The sequence below is a fragment of the Prionailurus viverrinus genome, chromosome D3 (genome assembly GCF_022837055.1).
Source record: "Prionailurus viverrinus isolate Anna chromosome D3, UM_Priviv_1.0, whole genome shotgun sequence".
Lineage (NCBI taxonomy): Eukaryota > Metazoa > Chordata > Mammalia > Carnivora > Felidae > Prionailurus > Prionailurus viverrinus.
The window spans coordinates 66,143,042-66,150,204 of NC_062572.1; the positions used below are offsets into that span (position 1 = coordinate 66,143,042).

Below are 7,163 nucleotides of genomic sequence, written 5' to 3' on the forward strand. Positions count from 1 at the left end.
CAGTGATTAGAATTCAGGCTGTATACCTATTCACATTTGCATCCTTGGCTTGGAAGTTTATGTGCAGAACATAGTCCTAACAACTGTACTTAGGAGCTTAGTTCACACTGGGCCAGTGGAGCCAAAATTTATTTGAGAGTTTGAATACCTGAACCACTCTCCTCACTAACATATTTCAGCTGCCATTCTAAGTTTATAAATGAAGACAGCAGTGGAGCATACTTCCTGGCAATATTATCTGGCCCAAGGAGCAGGAAAATTTGTTTCAGAACTTCTGCTACATCCTATTATTGTTTACAATATATAGTGATTGCATCACAGCCGTAATTTTTAGTACAGGTTCACAGGAGGCAAATTCTGGAAGTCAAAGGCTGAGCAACAGTTAGGATTGAAACCTATCTACATAATAATGTAAAGCAGCCAACAGTATCTTTGTGAGCATAAGGATAGTTGACAAATATAATTGCATATATTTAAATTATACAACATGATGATTTGATACATGTGTATATTATAGAATGACTACCAAAATCAAGATAATTAACACACTTATCACCTCAGTTAAAATAGGTAACTGTGTGTGGTGAGCATGCTTCATTTGCTCTCAAAAACTTTCTAGTATATAATACTGTATTATTAACTCTAGTTACCATGCTGTACATCAGAGCCTCAGAACTTATTCATTTTATAACTGAAAATGTGTGCCCTTTGACCTACACCTCCCCATTTCTCTCTCCCCCTAGCCCCTGGTAATGACCATTGTCTTCTCTGTTTCTATGAAATTAGGCGTTTTTTTGTGGGTTTGTGTGTGTGTGTGTGTGTGTGTGTGTGTGTGTGTGTTGTTTAGAGTCCACATAAATGATATCATACAGTTTTTGTCTTTCTCTTTCTAGTTTATTTCTGTTACTATTAATGCCCTCAAGATTCATTCTTCTTGTCACACATGGCAGGATTTCCTTTTTTTATGGTTAAACAATATACCATTATATCTATCTATCTCACATTTTCTTTATCTATTCATCAATTGAAGGACATTTACATTATATACATATCTTGGCTATTGTGAATAATGATGCAATAAACACGACTGTACAGATATTTCTTGTAGATACTGATTTAAATTCCTTTAGGTATATAACTTGGAGTAGGATTGCTGGACCATATGGTAGTTCAATTTTTAATTTTTTAAGAGTTTATTTATTTTCAGAGGGGGGAGAGAGAATGAGTGAGTGGGGGAGGGGGAGAGAGAGAGAGAAAGAGAGAGAATCTCAAATCTCTGCGCTGACAGCACAGAGCCTGACTCAGGGCTTGATCTCACAAACCATCAGATTGTGACCTAGTCCAAAATGAAGAGTCAGACACTTAACCAACTGAGTCACCCAAGCAACCCAATTTTTAACTTTTTGAAGAATTTCCATACTGTTTTCCATAATGGCTATACCATTTTATATTCTCAGTAGTCTCCACATCCACATTCTTGCTGAAACTTGCTACTCTTGTATTTTTGACAATAGCCATCCTGAGAGGTATGAGGTGATAACTCATTGTGGCTTTTTAATTTCCCTGATGATTAGTAATACTTAAAACCTTTTTATATAACTTTTGGCTATTTGTATGTCTTCTTTGGAAAAATATCTATTCAGGTCCTTCACCCATTTTTATGGGATTATGTTTTGTTTTGATACTGAGTTATATGAGTTCTTTATATATTTTGGATTATATTATCAGATATATGGTTTGCAAATATTTTCTCCCTTTTTGTAGGTTACCTTTCCAATTTATTTTCTTTGCTGTGCAAAAGCTCTTTGGTTTATTTAGTTCCATTTATTTATTGTAGAATAGAGAGCCCAGACATAAACCTATGCATATACCATCAACTAATGTTTTCAAGCATACCAAGAATATGCAATGAGAAGAAAGTTTATTCAATAAATGTTGGGAAATCTGGATATCCACATGCAAAGGAATGAAATTTGACCCTTATACCTCTCATGAAAATTAACTTGAAATGGATCAAAGACTTAAAGGTAAGACCCAAAACCATAAAAGTCCTAGAAGAAAACCTAGGCAAAAGATCTTTAACATTAGTTTTAGCACAATTTCTTAGATGATACATCAAAAGAATAGGCAACAAAAACTAAAAAACGTTACTGCCTTGGAAGCTACAAGGGAAATCTTCAAGGAGAGTAGTTTCTAAGCCTTCTAAGGTCTGTACGAATACACATTAGAGCTCTGTTCAAGAGTGTGGCTTATTAGACAATTGCATAAATGGGTCTGAACTCCATATCTAAGCCAATATGGAACAGAAGAGAAAATCACAGGAACAAAGCTATGGTGGGGTAGAGGGAATGATTTTTCAGTAGACTCAATACCCGGAGCCAGAAATGAAAAGAAAACCATAAGCTTCCCACAGGCTTGTAACAAATTTTGAGGAAGGTAGAACCTCCTGCAGAATCTGAAATGGGGGGATTAATTCATTATGTAAGTGCCTAAATGCATTTCAAATAAAGGATGACATGGCTGACCTAGATATAACAACAATGCCTATTTTTAAGATTACCTTAAGCATCAACCTATAAAATAAGTAAAGTGTTTTATAAACAGCAAATTGCTATATAGGTGTTAATTACTATTGCTGCTTTCATTGTTCTCTTCATTGTTATTTTGCAAGCATTTAGCTCAGGGCCTTGCATATTGTAAGTTCTTGCATTTTATAAATACAATTATTGACTGGCTGGATTAAAAAGAAAAACTGACCTATCTATTTTCCCTAGCCTGCTTTACCCCAAATTCTAGCCCCAAGGGGAGAAACAAAAATTGACAGTACAGGAGATTCCCAAGAGATGAAGCTTGCTGAAGGGACAGACAGTAGACCACACAAAAGGAGGACTGTTGAGCTGCTTGAAGGGGCTTACTCGGTCTGTTTACAAGAAGAGCACGCATCCTGATTGTAATAAGTGAGCTTGGAGGGCTAGACAGGCTCTTTAATCTCAGAAATGACACTGTGAACTCCAGTTCACCTGCTCGATTTATTTACATTGCTTTTGCCCGCTAACAAATCCAAGTCTCCATCAGATTAATCAACATTTATCAGCCAGCGGCGGGAGCATCATTTCATAACGTAAGTAAAATAGAGAGGGAGTGAAATGGAATAGAGAGAGAATAAAACTCCCATTACTCTGTGGCTATTTTATTCTCTATGTATTTTATTCACATAATGAATGATGTACTTCTGGCTTTAACAGCATAGCAACCCAGGGTTCTGTTTGTTTAATGTTTTCCCGCCAGGGACTGTGCAATTCAATAGCATATGCACAGCAGGATAAAGGAGGAGGATGGTCAAGTCTGAGTTTTGAGGTTTAAGATTGCTCAAATATACCAAAGGTGGGTTAACACCAAGTTGTCCAGAGTCTTGTGTTAGTTCAAATGAATTGCCACCAATCAACAAAATAATTTGTCCATGTGGTGTTTCATTGGCCTTTATTGCAAATGAACCATTCATTTATTCAGCCATTTAAATAATCCAGCACCAACCGTGTACCAGAAATTGTTCTGGGTGCTAATGACGTAGCAGTGAATAGAACAAAGTTCCTGTGCCCATGGAGTTTATACTTAAGGGGGATTATAAACGATAACAAATAAATATATAATAAAATTTCATGTAGTAATACATTTTACCATGACAAATAAACCAGGCTATGGGACCAGAAACAAAGAGTGTTACTTTGGATAGGGTAGCCTAAAAGGCTGTGCAGAGGTGATATTGCAGCAGAAATCTGAAGGAAGTCAAAGAACTAGGCATTTGAGTATCTGAGTGAACTGCATCCAGATGGAAGGGAAAAGAAGGAACATGGAGAAACTGGGAGGCCAGTTTTGCTGGAAAGGAGTGAAGAAAGGGAAGAATAAGAGAACATGTCAGAGAAGTAGCACTGGGATATATCATGTAAATCTATGCAACAGTAGTAGGCATTTGAAAGTGATAAGAATTATGTGGAAATTTTAAAAAATCAAGTTATGATTTTGCCCTTGACCATCCACATAAGGACAGAAATCTGGTTTATAATTCTTTACTTTTTAAATTGAGCGTTGATACTTCCCAGGTTACCAATATTTTAATGATGTTGTTGATGATGATGATGATGATGATGATGATACAATAAGGCATTTCATAATTGATTACTTGGTCAATAATGACTGAGTTAGTAACAAAAAACCTTTTAGTTGAAGTAGAACATGCAAAGAGAGAAGTGTTCAATTCATATGTGAATGGCTCAATGAATTATCCCAAAGTGAAAATACCACCAGATGAAGAAACTGAACATTATTGACCTCTAGGTTTCACTTACTGGTCTTTTGGAATCACAAGCCTCCCATCTCACCCAAGTGAACAACTCTCCTGTCTTCTAATAACATATACTATGTCTGCCTGTTTTCAGAATTCTCTATAAATGTGAGATTTACCATTTTTTGTGCATAATATCTGTTCATTTTCACTGCTGTTTAGGAATCGATGGTAATATACCAGATTTATTTATCCGTTTATAAATCAGGGATGTTTCCAGTTTGGGGTTACTAATCATTGTGCTACTATAAATATTCTTGTACTTTTCTATTGCTGCACATGTTTCTGTTGGGTATACACAGAGAAGGAATTATTGGGTCATAGGGTATATGTGTTCAGATTTAGTAGAAAACGTCAGTATATTTTCAAAGTAAATATACCAGTTTACACTCCCACCAGCCATTTTAGTAGGTGTGTAGTGATGCCTCATCTTTAATTTGCATTTCTCTGTTGACTATTGAGTTGAAGCACTGAATTACAGGTTTATTGGCCATTTAGAAACACTCTCTTGTGAAATATTTGATTCTCTTGCCCATTTTTTTCTGAATTGTCTGTATTTCCCTTAAGTTCTTTATATACTTTGTGCATATGTGTATGTGTTGCTGAATAACTTTTCTTTCTTTTGTGACTTTTTAAGAACGTTTTTATTTAAGTAATCTCTATACTGAATGTGGGGCTAAACTCATGACCCTGAGATGAAGAGTTGCACACTCCTCTGACTGAGCCAGTCAGGAGTCCCATCTTTTTTACTTTCTTAAAGTTGTCTTTCCATGATCAGAAATTCCCAATTTTAATCTAGTTGACTTTGGCAATCTTTTAATTAGAGTCTGCTGTGATTTGTTTGAGAAATCCTTACCTATCCCAAATTCATGAGGATATTCTCATAGATTACAAAAGGTTGGTTTAATTTTTACCTTGAGATTTCCAACACTTAGATTTACATCTTGTTAGCATGCAGTAGTTTCAAGTCTTTTTTTTTTTTTTTTTGCTATGGATATCTAGTTGAATCAATGCAATTTATGGGGAAGAATATCTTCTCATCTCTTTTGTTGTAGGCGTTATTTTTTTAATTATTATTTTTTAAATTTACATCCAAGTTAGTTAGCATATAGTGCAACAAGGATTTCAGGAGTAGATTCCTTAATGCCCCTTACTCATTTAGCCCATTCCCCCTCTCAAAGCCCCTCCAGTAACCCTCTGTTTGTTCTCCATATTTAAGAGTCTCTTATGTTTTGTCTCCCTCCCTGTTTTTATATTATTTTTGCTTCCTTTCCTTTGTGTTCATCTGTTTTGTATCTTAAAGTCCTCATATGAGTGAAGTCATATGGTATTTATCTTTCTCTAATTTCGCTTAGCATAATACCCTCTAGTTCCATCCATGTAGTTGCAAATGGCAAGATTTCATTCTTTTTTGATTGCTGAGTAATACTCCATTGTGTATATATGCCACATCTTCTTTATCCATTCATCTATCAATGGACATTTGGGCTCTTTCCATACTTTGGCTATTGTTGATAGTGCTGCTATAAACATTGGGGGGCATGTGCCCCTTCAAAACAGCATACCTGTATCCCTTGGATAAATACCTAGCAGTGCAATTGCTGAGTCGTAGGGTAGTTCTATTTTTAATTTTTGAGGAACCTCCATACTGGTGGCTACACCAGTTTGCATTCCCACCAGCAGTGCAAAAGAGAGCCTCTTTCTCATTCTCACTAACATTTGTTGTTGCCTGAGTTGTTAATGTTAGCCATTCAGACAGGTGTAAGGTGATATCTCACTGTGGTTTTGATATTCATTTCCCTGATGATGAGTGATGTTGAGCATTTTTCATGTGTTGGTTGGCCATCTGGACGTCTTCTTTGGAGAAGTGTCTGTTCATGTCTTTTGCCCATTTTTTTTTACTGGATTATTTGTTTTTGGGTGTTGAGTTTGATGAGTTCTTTATAGATTTTGGATACTAACCCTTTATCTGATATGTCATTTGCAAATATCTTCTCCCATTCCGTCAGTTGCCTTTTAGTTTTGCTGACTATTTCCTTTGCTGTGCAGAAGCTTTTTATTTTGGTGAGGTCCCAATAGTTCGTTTTTGCTTTTGTTTCCCTTGCCTCCAGAGATGTGTTGAGTAAGAAGTTGCTGCGGCCAAGGTCAAAGAGGCTTTTGCCTGCTTTCTCCTCGAGGATTTTCATGGCTTCTTGTCTTACATTTAGGTCTTTCATCCATTTTGAGTTCATTTTTGTGTATGGTGTAAGAAAGTGGCCCAGGTTCATTTTTTTGCATGTTGCTGTCCAATTTTGCCAGCACCACTTGCTGAAGAGACTGTCTTTATTCCATTGGATATTCTTTCCTGCTTTGTCAAAGATTAATTGGCCATAAATTTGTGGGTCCATTTCTGGGTTCTTTATCTGTTCCATTGATCTGAGTATCTGTTTTTGTGCCAAGGAGCTATTTTTAAGCCTATTTTTTATGGGCTGTTTCTGGCTCTTTATTCTGTCTAACTCCATTAATTACTATCCTTACAGTAACTCCAGTGTTAAATATTAAAGGTTTATAATAAGTTTTAATAGGTGGTATTTTTTCTTCAACATTGTCTTAACTCTTCTTGTTCTTTTATATAATTTTAACAGCTTTTATTTTTAAAGCAACTTAGGATTCATAGCAAAATTAAGGAAAAGGTACAGAAATTTCCCATACATTTCCTGCCTCCACGTATGCCTAGCCTCCCTATCAAAATCCTACATGAGAGTGGTATGTTTGTTACAATGAATGTACCTACATTGGTATATCATTGTTATCCAAAATTTATAGTTTACATTAGGGTTTA

At 35.8% G+C, this 7,163-nt stretch overlaps 1 long non-coding RNA gene across 1 annotated transcript; it reads left to right on the forward strand.

Moving 5' to 3' along the window:
* The first annotated feature begins 1,442 nt into the window (after positions 1-1,442).
* LOC125149566 (uncharacterized) lies at positions 1,443-2,878 on the forward strand. Its single transcript, XR_007145969.1, has 3 exons — positions 1,443-1,526; positions 1,838-2,027; positions 2,775-2,878. It is a non-coding gene; the product is annotated as an uncharacterized LOC125149566 (long non-coding RNA).
* The last annotated feature ends 4,285 nt before the right edge of the window (positions 2,879-7,163 follow it).